The 18,511-nt window shown below is 38.0% G+C and overlaps 1 protein-coding gene across 3 annotated transcripts in view; it reads right to left on the reverse strand.

Annotated features, from left to right (window-relative positions):
* The window catches only part of Fstl5 (follistatin like 5), a 527,925-nt gene that overhangs the window by 203,562 nt on the left and 305,852 nt on the right, over positions 1-18,511 (reverse strand). The window lies entirely within an intron of this gene.

The raw sequence follows: 18,511 nt of genomic DNA on the forward strand, positions 1-18,511 counted from the left end.
AATTCTTGAAGAACATCTGAGATACTAATTCTCAGGTGGTGAGATGTAAATCATAATGTGTGTGTTTAAATAAATCATCAAAAAAGATTATATGGCCAGGCAGTGGTGGCGCCCACCTTTAATCCCAGCAATTGGGAGGCAAAGGCAGGTGGATTTCTGAGTTTGAGGCCAACCTGGTCTACAGAGTGAGTTCCAGGACAGCCAGGACTACACAGAGAAACCATGTTTTGAAAAACAAACAAACAAAAAAAGATTATATGACTGATGTAGGCGGTAAATTACTGTATATTACATATTTTATGTTGGTGATCAAAAGTAGAAATTCTGGCTTACCCTGTGCATGTTTCACTTTACTTGGGGATTTTTTTCTAATTCTACACTCAATGGTAATAGAAATATAACAATGTATCCTATACACAAACTTAGCCCTATAGAAGGGGCTAGAAGGAAGACTCAAACCTAAGGAGGTTAACATGACCTGTGAAAACACAGGAAATAAATAACCTCAACCAGTAAATTAAAAAAAAAAGAGAGAGAGAGAGACAGAAACACACATAGACACATACTCTCACCCACACATGTGTGTGTATACACACACAGGCACACACACATACACACATACACAGGCACATGCATGCGTGTGTGCATGCATGCACATACATACACACACACACACACACACACACACACACACACACTCCTCAATGGCCAAACCATAACTAACAACAACAATATACCAGGAATTAACAATCATTGGACATTGATAATCATTCAATATAAATGTACTTAATTTCCTAATAAAAAGATACAGGTTAACAAAATGCATGTAAAAACAGTGTCCATCATTCTGCTGCATCCATGATACACACCTTAATATCAAGGATAGATACTACCTCAGGGTAATTGATTGGAACATGATATTCACAGCAAATGAACCTAAGAAATAAGCTGGTGTACCTGTTTTAATATCTAACAAAACATACTTCAAACCAAAACTAATCAAAAGTAGTGAGAACAGACACTACCAATCAAAGGAGAAATGCTATATTATTTAGATGATATTTCATTTCTTAACATCTATGCTCCAAACACAAGGGCATACACATTTGTAAAAGAAACACTATGCCATTTTAAATCACATATTGACAACCATACAATGATAATTGGAAACTTCAATACTATAAGCAATGGATAGTTCATTGAGACAGATTCATTGCAACATATATAACAATTCTAAAACAATTCTTTACAGACCTTGAAAGGGCAATTATCAACTCCATATGAAAACACAAAAATTTCAAGGTAGTTAAAAGAGTTCTATATAAGAAAAAAGCTGCAGTATGTTTCACCATTCTTGATTTCAAGTTGTACTACAGAGCTACAGTAATAAAAATAACAGGGCATTGGCATAAGAGCAGGCCTGTTGATCAATAGAATCAAACTGAAGAGCCAAACATAAAATTTATACACCAGTGTATGACTGATTTTTGATAAAGAAACAGCAAATACACACTGGAAAAAATATAACATCTTCAACCTGTGGTCAAGCTGGTTGCTTATCACCCTATATAAACCTCAAGTCCAAAGAGATCAAAGCAATCAACAAAGCCAGAAACACTGAACTTGATAGAAGAGAAAGTGGGGAGTAGCGTTGGACTCTTTAACATAGTAGATGTCCTAAACATAACACTGATAGCACAGAAAATAAGATCAACAATTAATAAACGGGACCTTTTGAAACAGAAAAGCTACACAAAGATGCTATCAGTCAGAGAAAATAGAAACCTACAGAAGTTGAAACAAAATTTATAACTTTACTTCCAACATAGCACTAATATCTGAAATATATAAAGAACGGAATAAACTGATACCAAAAAAACCAAACAAACAAACAAACCACAACAAATAGGCCAGTCAAAAAATGGGGTATAGATTTAAACACAGAATTCTCAATAGAAGACTCTCAGACAGCTGAAAGATACTTAAAGAAATGCTCAGCATCCTCAGCCATCAGGTAAAAGCAAAATAAAACCACTTTGAGATCCCATTTTATACCTTTCAGAATGACTAAATCAGTAATATGGACAGCTCATGCTGGGAAGGATATGGAAAAAAGCAAACAATTATCCATTTCTTTAGGAAGTACAAATTTATATAATCACTGTGAAGAACTTATATGATGGTTCTCTGGAAATTTGGGATCAATCGAGATCAAGATCCAGCTATACCACTCTTAACATATACTCACAAAATGGTTTATCTTTCCCCCAAGGACACTTGTTTAACCATGTTCATTGCTACTCTATTCATAACAGCCAGAAACTATTTGGAAGCACTGGGAACATCCTAGATGTTTCTCAACAGAAGAGTGAATAAAGACAATATGGTACATTTATTCAATGGAATATTGCTTAGCAGTTAATGACATCACAAAGTTTGAAGGCAAATGGATATTCCAACAACAAAAAAAGTATCCTGAGTGTGGTAACCCAGACAAAGAAAGATAAATATGATATATTTCACTTATATGTGGATATTTGACACTAAATAAATGAAAACCAATCTACAATACATAGATGCATAGGTATGCAAAAAAGTACAGGGAGGGTACTTTGGGAGACATTAACTAGATTTTATGGGTAGACAGGGGACATATATGATAGAAGAATACGTTGAGAAAGGAAAATGTGGATAATGGAGGAAGTTCATAGAGAGATGTCTGGAATTTTAGGGCGCTTTGGGGATGATGTCGAAACATAGTACAGACAAAACTTCCTAAAATATATGGAGGTGATCCTAATGAGATCTCCTAAGAATGGGGATATAAAGTCCCTACTGGCCATTATTTGCTATCAAACAAGACTTCTAGTAGCAAGATCAGCTTTCATTCAGTCAAGTATCTCAGCACTGGAATTATAGGATGTTCTATATGTTCAGTAAATTCCTGATGATCTACAGAAGTTAAATGTCATTCTTTTTAGTGAATCACTAGTTTTGATGGTTTCTTGTATTATAGCTCAGAGTGAAATATGCGATGTTGATTTTTTTAATATAATAAAGAGAAATCTTGTTAATTTATATTTATTTTTGAAAACATTATAATATTTTAGGGGGCTTCTGCTCTACTCTTTCCCATTTAGCTCTCAATTAAACACAGTGTCATCAGAATTTATTAGCAAGAAACAAATGTAAACTGGGCATGTTCTGAGACTATTATTACTAAGATAGACTTTTAATAACCAGATATATGCCCCATTGCTTGCCAACTGTGTTCTGCTGTATTTCCTTTGTGTCTTCAATGCAAGCCTCTTTGGCTACCTGTTCATGTTCCACCTTCATCATGCATCCTGCTTCATGGTGACACTCTTCTACCTACTATTTCCTTTGTTACAGTATTTTTATGGAGATTTTGTGATCCATTCTAGCATGTATAGCTCCCAAATAAATGAGACAAAGACTGAAATGTTTATTTAGTCAATGATTATGGAACAATAACTGAGCAGTTATTGGTTGATTGTACTTATCCAAACTAATCTGGCTACTTCTCAGCCAAAATCCATGAGATAGTTGCATTTTAGTATTGATCAGACCTTCCCTGCTCCAGGTGCATCTCCCAATCTGTCTGGACATGGAAAATTCTGCTTTCCTTTCTCTTTGGTCCAGTCATAAGCTCTAGCCTTTTATTAGTCAGAGATTATTGGGGCGTATTCTTTATAACACACCAGTCAATACAATACTCATGTACAGGCTACAACCTGATTGGGGGACACAGAACTGAGCATCTGAATATAGAAGAGCACAAGACCAATCACAAAATCACCCCCTTTAATTCAGTAAAAGGCTGTTTCTCTTACAATAATAAGCCATATACAATATGGGTAATTATTAAAGAATTATGAGAACTATCATGTAAGAGTTACAGTCACAATGTCCAGTCCATTTGTATTTAACTCCTTAGGAGAGAGTATATCATTATCTGTTTTATCTTGTTGAGCTTAGAGTTCTTTACTTAAATCATTTTTTATCCTAATGTATATTACCATCCTAAAAGCATCTTCTTAGACCTAAAAATATTTTCTTAAATTGTAAACAACTTAAGGTTAATATGAGACTGAAGATGAAAACTGGACAATACTTTACCATTGCTCTAAATATTAAAATTAGGTGGCACAGTTAGTATATTCTACTAGTAGAATATCTCCCAAAAAATTGCAGGAACTTGACATGACTGACTAAACTCCAATACATATTTTTGAAACACATTTTTTTCTATTTATTAATGAATTATTTATTTATTTTTCTTTATTTTAAAGGATATTTTCTATGTTTACATTTCAAATGTTATCCATTTTCCTGGTTCCCACTCCTGAACCTCCCTATCCCATCCCCCTTCCCTTGCTTCTATGAAGGTGTTCCCCCACCCACCCACTTCCACCTACCTGCCTTCCAAATCCACTACACTGGAGCCTTAAGCCTTCACAGAACCACGGGCCTCTCCTCCCATTTATGAAAAAGGTCAAGTAACATATAAAGGCAGACCTATCAGAATTATACCAGACTTCTCACCAGAGACTATGAACGTTTTAAGATCCTGGGCAGATGTCATACACACCCTAAGAAAATACAAATGCCATCCCAGGCTACAATACCCAGTAAAACTCTAAATTACCATAGATGGAGAAACCAAGATATTCCATGACAAAACCAAATTTACACAATATCCTTCCACAAATCCAGCCCTACAAAGGACAATAGATGGAAAACTACAACACAAGGACGGAAACTCCATCATAGAAAAAGCAAGAAAGTAATATTCTGTCAATGAAGCTGAATTTAGAGAGCCACACAAGCATAATTACACCTTTAACCACAAAAATAACAGGAAGCAACAATCACTTTTCCTTAATATCTCTTAACATCAATGGACTCAATTCCCCAATAAAAAGAAATACACTAACAGACTGGATGCATAAACAGGACCCAGCAATTTGATGCATACAGGAAATGCACCTCAGTGACAAAGACAGATACTACCTCAGAGTAAAAAACTGGAAAAAAATTTTCCAAGCAAATGGTTCCAAGAAACAAGCTGGAGTAGCCATTCTAAGATCAAATAAGACTGACTTTCAACCAAAGGTTATCAAAAAAGATAATGGACACTTCATACTCATCAAAAGAAAATGTAGGAGGAGCTACGGTGGGAGGAGTTAGGAGAGGAAGAGGTGGAGTAAGGAGGAGAGGAGAAAAAGGAAGAAGAGGAGCTAGGAGACAGGAGGAGAATGAAAGACAGAGAGGAGATGGAGGCAGAAGTTCACGAGTCTGTAGCAGTCATAGGTAGTTGGTGTTAGTATAAGTCTGAACCCAGTGACGTCATATTCAGGGGCCAGCGACTCCTACATTGCTGAGACAACCACTCCCAGAATTCACCTGCCTCGATCACCTACACCTGGGAAGTTACACATCATCACCCACTTAAATAGTTGAGACCGCCCCAACCTCCACCTCTTCTTCTTCTCTTGGCTCGGCATCTTCCCGCTCCTCTCTCCTACTCCCTTCCCCAAATAAACCCCTTCCCGTGGAACCCGACTGGCTTTGCATTGTCTGTCCAAACTGTGCCCGAATTCTAACAGTTGGTATATCTAGTTGGGTATTGGGTTACTCTTCTGATTATATGGGGATCTTGTTACTGATCATTACCAAATATATAAGCCTTTGATTAATCTATAAGAATTAGTCTCATCTTTCTACTGGGCCTGTGTGGATGGCAGAATGGTCTAGGCAATGCCTAGCCTTGAAGAGACAGCGTGGGAGATTGAGCCATCTCCCAAGCTGATATCTCGTGGGTGGCAGGGCTGGTATTTCTGGTATGCAGGTTCTAACTGCAGCACGCACGTGGCCTCCGGCCACGAGACATGGTGGGTGGGCTAGACAGAGCTGCTGCAGCTTAGATAGTTGGCCTGAGCCAGAGGCCAGTTTTAAATAATTACTACAACAGGAAAAAAACTAACAAGATGAACTCTCAACTCTGAACATCTATGCTCCAAATGCAAGGGCTCCCACATTCATAAAAGAAACTTTACTAAAGCTCAAAGCACACATTGTACCTCACACAATAATAGTGGGAGACTTCAACACTCCACTCTCAGCAATGGAGATCATGGAAACAGAAACTAAACAGAGACACAGTGAAACTAACAGAGTTTATTAACCAAATGAATTTAACAAATATTTATAGAACATTTCATCTAAAACAAAAGAATATACTTTCTTCTCAACACCTCATGGTACATTCTCCAAAATTGACCATATAATTGGTCAGAAAACAGGCTTCAACAGATACGAGAAGATTGAAATAATCCCATGCATTCTTGCAGATCACCACGGACTAAGGCTGGTCTTAATAACAGAAAAACAACAGAAATCCCAATACACATGGAAGCTGATTAATGCTGAAACACTTTTAAATAGCTTTAATACTCTATACTATATATGTGATGATTTAAAATTCTTCCACACAATATCAATCTTATTAGTTCTATATATAGCTTTCCTAGACTGCTCTCACTTAGTTGCTTGCCATACAACTCTTGTTTCTCTCTCTCTCTCTCTCTCTCTCTCTCTCTCTCTCTCTCTCTCTCTGACTTAAGAATCTGGTGAGTTGCCACATTAGTGACAGAATCTGCTTTGTTTTCAGATGTGAATCTCAGTTGCTTGTATCTCACCTGTAATAGGTTTCAATGGAACATTTTTCTTTAAATGAGGAGCAACTCTGTGACAAGCACTGTGAAAACATTTCAGAAATGGGGCTATCATGAGAGTGATCATGGTTAATATTTTTACATAATATTTTCACATACATCTGGCAGGAGGCTCCCACGTGCTACATTTCTCTATTTGACTTCTCACGCTGGCTTATATGGCCTCTGATGAGATGTAAACAATTATACGAGACTGGGCACTCTGTCTCTTCTGATCTCACAGGAAGAATTACTCATTTTCACCAATGAGTTGTTGCCACCTGTCATCTTCCCATGTGTAACACTTACCATCTAGTTTCTTTCTATGCCTAGTTTATTAAATGTTTCTATCATGAAAGCATATTTATTTGATGGATCCCAATTTATTAGTGTAATAATAATAATAAATAATCCTTAATGCAAGTAAATATTGAAGAGAAACTAAGTAGACATTTCCACAAAGAAAATATACAAATGGTATGACAGATGCCTTGAGGCTCTATAACATTAATAGAGAGTGCAAATTGAACCATAAAGGAGGACCAGAGAGATGGCTCTTGAATGAAGGAGACAAACCAGGAAAAGTGAGTTCAGTCTCTGTTATCCCTGCAAAGAGGGAAGGGGATAAATGGCTCTGCAACATCGTCTTCTGCCTTCCACAGAAGCTCCTTGGTGCATGGCACTAATCTATCATATACATACAATAATAACAAGGATAGACACAATAATAAAAACGTAAGAATTACTTCCTGCATTAGGATGGTTTTTGCCCGATAAAAAGATAAATAAAAATGGAATAATTAGTCTAAGATGTAGATCAACTGGAATCTATGGACACTTGCTTGCAATGTACAGCACAGTACTGTATGAATCTAGTAGGAATGATTACATACAAGGCTTTTTGCAAATTATCAAATAAATTATCATATCAATAACCAATCCCATTTTGGAAGTAAAAGCAATATAATTGTAATCACTAACTCAAAATATATTTATATGCTCATGTACGTTTCAATGTAGCCAATAGTACTGACTAATTTTATGTATCAACTTGACATAGCTAGACTAATCAGAAAGGAAGGAGCCTCAGTTTCCATGTGACCCAGGTATAAGGCATTTTCTCAACTAGTCATCAATGCAGAAGGGCCCAGCCCATGGTTGGTGGTGGTACTCCAAGGCTGATAACTCCTATGTTATATAAGAAAACAAGCTTATCAAGCCATGGGTAGCAAGCTAGTAAGTGGCATCCCTCCTTTGCCTCTGCATCAACTCCTGTCCTGCCCTGTTGGAACCCCTATCCTGACTTTCTTTGGTCATGAACAGCAATGTGGAAGTATTAGCTGAATAAACCCTCTCTGCCTATATTTGCTTTTTAGTTGTTGAGTTTTTGTCACAGCAATAGAAAAACCTTAACTAAGACACCAAGGTAAAGAAATTATTAAGTAGATGAAAGCAAGAAGACATTCCATTATTCATCCTTATAGTAAGTTACATTGATAAACCAGAAGGTCATTATGCTTAGGGAAATAAGGCAGTCACAAAGAAAAATCTCCACATGATCCCACTTTATGAGGAAGCTACAAAAGTCAAGATCATAGAAATATAGTATGGAATAATGGTCTCTGCGGACTGTGGGAGGAAAATGAGTTATTACCAGTGGTCTGTTATGGAAGATAAATAAGTCCTAGGAATGTGCTGTAAAATAGTGTGCCTATTGTTAACAAGACTTTATTGTGCACTTAAAAATTTAGGAAGATTGATCTCGCAGTACAGTTTTTTCACCACAAAGAAAAGGATAAAAAAGAACATACAATAGAAGTTTGCAGCCTTCAGCCTTCTTTCTTCAATAATCCATATGACTTTACGAAAGGCATCCCAAATTAAGAAAGAAGGACATGGAGAAGTTGCGGATATGTTGGAGCTGAAGTTTATAGAATTTCAGTTGATTTCTCCTTAAGTAAGGAAATGCACAATAATTTAAAAAGTCTATAATGATCTCTCTGGAAGTGTGTAACATCCATGCAATTTAGACACCCATTACAATATACTTCAGTATTCTTATTATAAGTCCCCTCTTCTGTGTGTGTGTGTGAATACACACTAATTGGCTTATGAATTTAAACATGATAGAATGTTTAATTCATACAGGAGTTAGAAGACAATGTTTCAGACCATGAGGATTCTGAAACATCTTATAAAGAGCCTTAATGGAATCAGAGAAATCAATAGCTCAGGCCAATGATAGTCAATAAAATATTAGCTACTAAACTCGAGAAAGAGAATAACTGAATCCCAATTCAGCCTGTGCTGACAGGTGACAATCAGCAGAAATGATCACAAAACAGATACTCAGTTGCCCAGAGGCATATATTTGATCTGATTTAAATTTTGAAAAACTAACCAGGGAATGATAAATCAAGAAATCTGCATGTGAACCCAGTATTCCAGTAGTAAACTAATACATCTGCATTTTTTCTTTTCCTGAACAAAATATAAAATGATTTTATACTTCCTTTTGAAAGAGTATACATTCTAGTAAGTTGGTTTGTTTGATAGGTGGATTAAATTCTGTGCCCTTAGGATGAAAAAATAATAATTCCAAGGGAACAAGTTCCTCCACAGGCAACTGGGGAGGGTGCAAAAAGGAAAGTCCTGCTAAACAAACCAAACACACCAACAAATGACTTCCTGTTCAACTTAACACAGGAAATAAATTGTGTTTAGTGTTTCTTAGATGGTTTAAGCCAGATGGATAATCATATTTAACCAGAGCACAAAAAAAAAAAGACCAAAAGGATATTATAAACTAGAATATGGCCTCTCAAATGGCCTTGTTTAGAATAATAAAGCTTTCTTGTTGGCAACAATATCTGTCTCCCCCTTTCACCTCAGTTACAGACTGCTGGGAAATGACATGTGCCTAGCTAAATAATCACTTTCATCCACCTTCATGCACTGCTTACTGTAGTTATTGTAACATATTATCTATCTATAAACGTGTAATATTTTCAGAAAGACTCTTTCAAAAGCAGAGATAACCTTACACCTGTTTTGTGATATCTAATGTAGAATCTAGACTATTAAATTACACTTTGGTAGTTACAGCCATTACAGTATTCACAAACCCTGATATGTCCTTAAAGATGAAAACCAGGATCCTGGGTGTGATATAAGACTTAGCTTCAGGGCAACGATTCCATCAGTATCTTTGCACTCCCATGTGCTCAGATGTCTATAACCCTTGACATTTAGATTGATATACTGAGCAAGATATTTAAGGAAAAATTATTCAAGCAATAGATATGCACACAGTTTATGGATAAAATTTGCATGTAATTTTGTCAGTTCCAGCATTTAACACCACTAAAATAATCCAAAGCGTCTTTTGAAGCAAAATGACTTAATACAGTATTCAAAATAATTTGAATGTCATGCCAGTAAAAAGCCACATCTAGAAAGCCATGCTAACCAGCTTCAGATAAATAGCAGATAAGCCTGAAAGCCTTTGTATAAGTATTTCATACTTAAAATATATATATTTATAAAATGTAAATGTAAGTTTACCTGAACATTATTTGTTTGTCTAGGAACTCTTTCTGTAAAGTTGTTGAAGGTCATATTGATATAAATTATATCATATTTTATTCTATAATTTATGAAAGCATTTTGTTACTATATATGGTTGGCATTACTATGTTGTATTTGGCTTCTTGTAAAGGTAGAAAATGATATATACATACATACATACATACATATATATATATATGTGTGTGTATATATATATATGCATAGTCATTTGTTACATATTACTGAATTTTACAAGAACCTAATGTTTGTATTTTTACTAAAGTTTAACTATATTGAATTATATTGAATTAATTCTTTGTAGCAAAAAATGGCAAACTAGAATTTTAATCTGAGTAATACAATATAATTTTACTTTAATGTTTAGTCTATGTGAAGATGAAATATAGATTAATAAACAGGAAAATAGCCATTGAGAGTATACATTAGATATAGAAAAGACTGTGTGGGGTTAATCCATTGTTTCTAAAATAAAATGAAACAGAGTAAGAATTGTGGTCTCTCAGGGATTGCTGATAGTGAGTTTTCTAGTTTTAGCCCCTACAGTGGCTATGAAGTTAGCATTCAGTCCTCAATTTTGCCTTGTCTGTCTTTAAATTCATCATCTGCCAACATATTTCCTGAAGATGTACCTGTATTTCTAAGTCACCTTCCCTTTTGTTTACTCAATTTACCGGACCTAGATAAGTTGAAATCCAAAATCAATGATTAGCTTTTTCAGGAGTTGGGTCAGAAATTGGAATAAGAATGCAGACAGATCCATTTAGCTCAGTGAATGCAATGGTATCCTTTTTCATGCAATGAGATGTTGGTAAGCAGATATGACAGCATGTTTCCTAAAGTAACAGTGACTTGAAATAGATAATACCCTCCAGTTATGTGTGTATTGCTATTTTTCCTGGGACATTTCAAACTTCCTTAGTATTCTATGTAACTTAACAGGAAATGTCTATTGTCTTAGGCATAGTTGAGGACACTTAACATTCTTTGAAATATGTATAAGAGGAAGAGAAGAGAGACAAATAAGAAAACTTAGAGGAATATAGGATATAAGACCAAACAAAAGACATCCATAGTTTGTTCTAAATACAACATTTAAAGTGTTTTTAACTAAGTATTTATTAAACAGGATCTAACGTTATAGTTCTGGATGTTTTAAAGCTTAGCAGTAAACTAGGCTGACCTTGAACTGCTAAGGACCAGGCTTGGCTCCATCTAGAAGAGGGGCAAAAACAAGATGGGCAAAAACAAACTTGCCACCATGTATAGTGAATCCTGTTTAGTCCAATGTCCATGTTCTAATATCAAACAAGATTAACCTGGAATACTGAAGGTCCAATTACTGATTCAAACCTGTATTATAGTTGTGTAGTGGCAGTTTCTACAGAATGAAGAGAATTATTGCAGATCACAAAGTGCTTTTGTCAAAAAATATATGGAAATGCAAATCAATGCCTTGATTGTTAGATGGCTGCAGGGTCACCCTCTTCCCACAGCCAATGTCTTATTGATAAAGAACATACATTTTAACTGTGACCCAACCAGAATCAATCAAGATTCCAAACTAAGGTTGAACCTAATAAACAAAAGAAATTCTCAGCCTTCCTGGAATACACTTTTTTGTGTCCTGTAATACATCTGTGCATTTTGTGGCTAGGACTGAATGATTCTAGGTTTAAAGATGTTTCTTATACAGATGTGTTGGACATTATAAATGAGGCCTTTGGCATGAAACCAAATTTTTCTTATTAAAATTTTTCATGCAAAGAAAACCTTGAAAATCAAATCAAAGGTGCAAGGTGGTGGCTTAGGTTGTGTTGATACTGCTTTCCAGACTGTACTCTGCTCCACTCCCTCTCCCTCCTACTCTCCCTCCCCCTCCCTCCCTCCCTCTCTGTGTGTCTGAGTGTCTGTGTCTGTGTCTGTGTCTGTATTCTGCTCTGCTCTAGACAGCTTTTTCTTGCTATTCTAAACAGTGTATGGTTGAGAGAGCTGAGTTTCTGCTCCAGACAGTGCTGTCTGCTAGTAAACATTCTGAAAGCTCTGGATAGCTCATGGAAAAAGTCAGAAAGTCTGCAATAAAAAATTCTTGGATCTTCTGATCAAGTCAGAAACTCTTTTAGAAAAATTCTTGAAGAGCTTTCCTTGCTTTCCAGAGATTTTCGGGCAGCTCAGCTCCTGCTACTGAAAATTCTAAAGAATAACTGCTTTCTGTTTCTCCTAGCTCATCTGCAGACTGAAAGCACAGATTTTTATTTACATACCAATTCAGTTATTTATTCCAGGTTCACACACACACACACACATACACACACACACACACACACACACACACAACTGTGATTCTGAGGAGTAAAAAGCACCCATTTTCTTTGCAAAAGAATTCAGAGATCTGCCTGCCTCTGTTAACCACAAACCAGGGCAGGTCCACTTCTTGAATTTATCATTTCTACCACACCTGGGCCTAACTTTGCTCTGTCCCAGGCTGACCATGAATTTGGGAATCTGTCTGCCTTTATAAGCTGTAATCATTAAAATGCAAAAATAAACGAAAAAAACAAACAGAAAAACCTTTAAGACTTAGCCCAGTGGGATCTCCTGAGATCACATCTCCTTCCTCAGTATTTTTCTGACAAGTTGGCTCACAGCACACCTGCTTTTGTTTCTTTGGATTTCTGAAACCTCTTATACAGTTCATATCGCCTCCTAATATTTTTACATAGTTGAGAAATTATATATTTTCAAGCTCATGCCTTTAGAGTTCTTTTCCACAGCTTTAAGGGCTCCCCTGAATGTCCCAGGATGTACCATTTTGCTGAGACATTAGACACACCTTCACCTCCTGGACTCATGCTGTCTATAATTATCATGGAGTCATTAACATTACCAGGGAGGACATTCCTTGGCAGAATTTGAAAAGGCACAAGCTATTTTACGAACAGGCTTTACACCACAGCAGCATTGACTCTTGTGGAAGTCCACACCTGCTGGCCCTAAACCAAGGGCAGGAACCATGTCATTCTCTCCCTACTAAGGCCATGCCAGACATGGCCTTGAACACATACAGATTTACATATTTCTACCTCCCAAAATGCTGGGATTAAAACATGAGATACTACACACAGCTCCATAGCCCACTTTTATAATGAGTCCTGTAGTTGAATGCTATTCTTTTAGTTACATGGTGGAAAGGAGAAGTACATTTCAGAGACCAAAGAACCTAGCAAGAATCTCCTACAATATTGGCAACTAAATATAATATCCAGCTACCTTCTAATAACATATCCTTATACACACAGCAGAGTGTTCCTTTGAACCTTGGTCAAAGAAGCTTGTTTTCGAAACTCTGGGTTAAGAACAGGGGACTGATGACAGGTCAAACTGCAGAGAATAAGCTGACTAGAGAGTTGGGAATATATATTGTACTCATTAATCCCAAGGCTCAGATAATAATTATGGAAGAGGATGTCCATAAAAGCCAGGGATCTGGAAAATTGTTTGGGAATAATAACATCTACGTATGACAAAAATGGTATACCCATGAACTCTCAATGGCTCTGATAGCCTGAACAAGACCTGCAAATGACCCAACCTGTCAATATCCCAGTATGGATAGGGCAAGAACTCAAAATAATCCAGTCATAATTGAGAAGCTATAGGGTTTCAAGAATTGCTGAAGGGAGAGAGAGTCAGGGGGGATTTTAGGGATATGGCACCTGATAAACTGCCATTTTCTGATGGTCAGCTGAAGACTCATGTGCCTGTAGGCAGCACTAAATCTTTCAGGGTAATTGTATGTGTGTGTGTGTGTGTGTGTGTGTGTGTGTGTGTGTGTGTGTAACAGTAAGCAAGGACATGAAGTTGAATAGCAGATACGGGGGTTGGTAGTGTTTGTACAATTTGTAAAAGAATTGAGGGGTGCATAAGATTAAGATGCCTTAAATGTATGAAATTATCAAAAGTAAAGATAAATAAAATAAAAAAAAACATTCAAAAAAGATAAATATCAATGATTTGAAATAAAGCTGCATCTCAATTCCACATAATCTCCTATTGCAAATTCATTTCATCAGAGAAAGTGATGCTATCAGAGATGTGCAAACACACATTCTTTCTAGAATGTATTCCCTAAGTATCTGTGATTTATTAACAAGTGCACAACATACTATCGTTTAAAGCATTTCTTTCTTAAGAATTAATATATGTATGGTAGAAGTGTAAAAGGTACAGAAAGATTTTATATACACACACACACACACACAAACACAAACATATGCCTTCCATCACACTTGTCCTTAGTACCATTACAATTACAGGCTGGGAATCAATTCAGACAGTGACCCCTACATGTGTTCTGTAAATTAGCAATATATATTCCTGTTGGGAGCCGACTCTTAGCCGAAAGTGGCTATCATCTTTACAGCCATCTTGAGCCATATACCCTGACAAGAGACTTGTTTCAACAGCCTGCAATAGCTGAGCACACTCTGATAAACATCTTGTTACACTGTTTAGTGCCCCCAGCTGCCAGGTGCTCCTGGTATCCATGGCTACAAGGCACGTGACGTAGTGGCTTCAGTTGAGATTGTCCACGAGGGCAAGTCACGTGGTAAAGGGTATAAATACCCGGATTTCTTTCTATTGAGGAGTGAGGAGTAGGAGGTAGAAAGTAGGAGGTAGTGAGTAGTAGGAGGTAGTAGGAAGTAGGAAGTAGAGGAAGGAGTGAGAAAGTGAGAGGTGTCAAGAGACTGAAGGAGTGAGAATATAGTAAGAAGAGAGGAGAATAAAGAAGAGACTTGAAGAGACGCCACCGGACTCTGTCTTGTATCTATCTTTTGCGTCTCTCGCCCCTTTTTTCCCCTTCCTCCGTCCCCACTCTCTCTCTTGCTAGACCCTGGCCTGCGGACCGGAGCAGCAGAACCGGCCGGCCTTTACAAAGTAGCAGAACCTGACGGCCGTTACAAAAGAAACGACAGTTACAAAGTGGCGCCCAACGTGGGGCAGCAAGAACCAGAGACCCAGTGAGGGACGTTACTGGAAGGAGGATTGACTGAAAATTCAGAGGTGAAACAGAGGTGATTGCCACAGAAAACTGCCGTGTGGAGACCAGTAAGTCATAGTAATAATGGGGCAAGAAATAAGTCAGCCTGAACTCAACTCTCTGGTTTTGTTCTGTTGCTTGCTGTTTACATGTATCAATTGTCTGCTTTTGTTTCGCTGTTTAAATGTTGCTTTTCATGTCCAAAAGAAAAAGAAACACATAGAATCCAAAATAGGACCAAAGGTTGAAGTAATCAATTTGTCAGAGCCAGATTGTGCTGACCTAGAGGAAGAGGCAGCCAAATATTTTGATCCTGAATGGCCTTCTTCCCGAAGGCCCCCTCCCTGTGCTCCTCCACCTCCAGATGCTCCTGCTATGGAGATGGTGGTTGAAGATCACAGAAAGGAGTTGCAGGACAAAATTTCTTTTCTTAAACAACAAATTTCTCTCCTTAAACAACAAATAGAGTTAGAGGAAGAGTATCAGGACTTAATTAATCAGATACAAAAATTAAAGACAGGGAAGAGGTCTCAAGAGGGCAAGGAAAATTCCTCAGGTCCTCGAGTTCCTCAACCTGGAGTCCAAAGGCAGCCCCTGTCCTCTGGTTTTAGTTCAGCCACAGATCAGCCAGAGGAGTGAGAGGTTAAGGTTTTCCCTGTATCAGAGACTAGAGATGCTCAAGGAGTTGGGTGGAGACATCCCACAGGGTTTAACTTTCAAATTATTAAAGAATTAAAAAATTCAGTGTCACAATATGGTGCCACTGCTCATTTACTCTTGCAATCTTAGAATCTGTTGCAGAAGAGTGGCTGACTCCTGGTGATTGGGATACTCTAGTGAGAGCAGTTCTTAGCGGTGGTGACCATCTTATTTGAAAATCAGAGTATCATGAGAATTGTAAAGAGACAGCTAGAAGAAACATTCAGGCAGGTAATGGTTGGTCCTTTGATGCCTTAGTAGGAGAAGGGCAATTTGCTTCTAGTGATAACCAGATGCAATATGACCCAGGCTTATTCGCTCAAATTCAAAATGCGGCCATGAAGGCTTGGCGCAAACTCCCAGTAAAGGGAGACCCTGGTGCATCTTTGACCTCAGTCAGACAAGGACCTGATGAACGATTTTCTGATTTTGTTCATCGATTAATGACAACAGCAGGGAGGATTTTTGGTAATGTAGAGGCATGTATAGATTATGTGAAACAACTTGCATATGAAAATGCCAATTCTGCCTGCCAAGCAGCCATTAGACCCTATAGGAAAAAGACAGATCTTACTGAGTATATCAGACTCTGTTCTGATATAGGGCCCTCCTACCAACAGGGCTTAGCTATGGCAGCCGCCATGCAAGGACAATCAGTAAGAGACTTTTTGGCAAGTAGAGACAAAAAGGCCTGTTTTAAATGTGGCAAGCCTGGACACTTTTCAAAATATTGCAAAGCAGAAAATGAGTTAACCCACAGACATCCCAGAAAACAGCCTGGGCTATGCCCACGTTGCAAACGTGGAAGGCATTGGGCTAGTGAATGTAGGTCCAAGATTGATGCACAAGGAAACACCCTTTCCCATAATCAGGGAAACGGGAACAGGGGCCAGCCCCAGGCCCCGAACCAATAAAAGCCAAAACAGGCTTATGGGGCAGTCAGTTTCATACCGACAAACAACAACCCCTTTCAGAACTTAGTCGAGCAACACCAGAAAGTGCAGGACTGGACCTCAGTTCTGCCACCCACACAGTATTAACCCCAGAAATGGGACCTCAGGCCTTACCCACTGGAGTGTTTGGACCACTCTATCCAAATGTGTTTGGCCTGATAGTGGGAAAAAGCAGTGCTACTATACAAGGACTACAAATTTTTCCTGGAGTTATAGACAATAATTATCAAGGTGAGATTAAGGTAATGGCCAAGGCAATACAGAATATAGTCACCATTCCTACAGGAAGGAGGATAGCTCAACTATTGTTACCTCCATTGATTCCTACTAATCACAAATCTTTAGATTCTGAAGGAAAATCTGCTGCAGATAGATTCTGACATCCTAATACCAAAAAGAATTTTGCAACAGTCCTCTGGAAAGACCCATTAACTGGAACCTGGAATGGGCCAGATCCAGTGCTTATCTGGGGAAGAGGATCTGTCTGCATATATTCCCAAACGGCAGATGCCGCACGATGGCTGCCAGAGAGACTGATCAAACAAATAGACAATAATAACAAATCCAGGGAGGAGAAACCCCCTGAGAAGCGTATTTTTCCTTTACAGGAAACATGAAGATGCTTCACTGGAGCGAATCAACCAGTATACCTGACTTAGGAAGTTCTCAGTGCGGAAGAAGACATTACCACCCGCACCTCCAGGGTGGCTCTTCTCAGTGCGGAAGAAGACATCACCACCCGCACCTCCAGGGTGGCTCTATTAGACTCTTGGTTCCCTGATTTATGATTTAGTGGTACATTGTTTAAACCCAAGAGAGAATCCATTACCATAGTTACTATAGTTGTGTTTTAGGTTTGAGATTGATTGGGGCAGGAATAGAGATTTTCTTACTTGTTTTGTTAAGATCAAAGCTATGATCAGTTCTGTACTTATATAGATTAGATTTAGAAAATACTGTTATAGAATAAAAGAGGCTTATACTTTTTACTCCTCCAACAGAAGAAGTTATGTGCTACCCTTAAAAAGAGTGTTGCATTTGCGCTAACCATTCAGGCATTGCTAAGTCTCTTGTCTCTCGGGTTCATGCTGCTCAACAAACTGATGGCTTTTGTACTACAACAGATAGACGTTACACAAATGAAACCCATACAGGTCCATTATTACAGGCTGGAAGTAGGGGACTAAAACCTCTGTCATCAAGACTGACGAGGATTAACCCTTAACTTACACGCTAAGCCGGATAGTCAATGACAGGTAAGAGAACACCTCAAGACCCTTGCCCCTAACTGGGAGGCCTCACCATCCTAAGACAGGAGCTCAACCAATGACTGTTGAGTATCCAGAGACGGGAAGGGGAGGCTGGGGTCTTTTGTTCCAACCTAAGGCAGTCACGGTTTCCGTAAGTTTTCCCAGCCTTCCCTTTTGAAAACAAATTTAAAAAGGGGGACCTGTTGGGAGCCGACTCTTAGCCGAAAGTGGCTATCATCTTTACAG

This window comes from Grammomys surdaster, unplaced genomic scaffold (assembly GCF_004785775.1).
Source record: "Grammomys surdaster isolate TR1022 unplaced genomic scaffold, NIH_TR_1.0 126039, whole genome shotgun sequence".
Lineage (NCBI taxonomy): Eukaryota > Metazoa > Chordata > Mammalia > Rodentia > Muridae > Grammomys > Grammomys surdaster.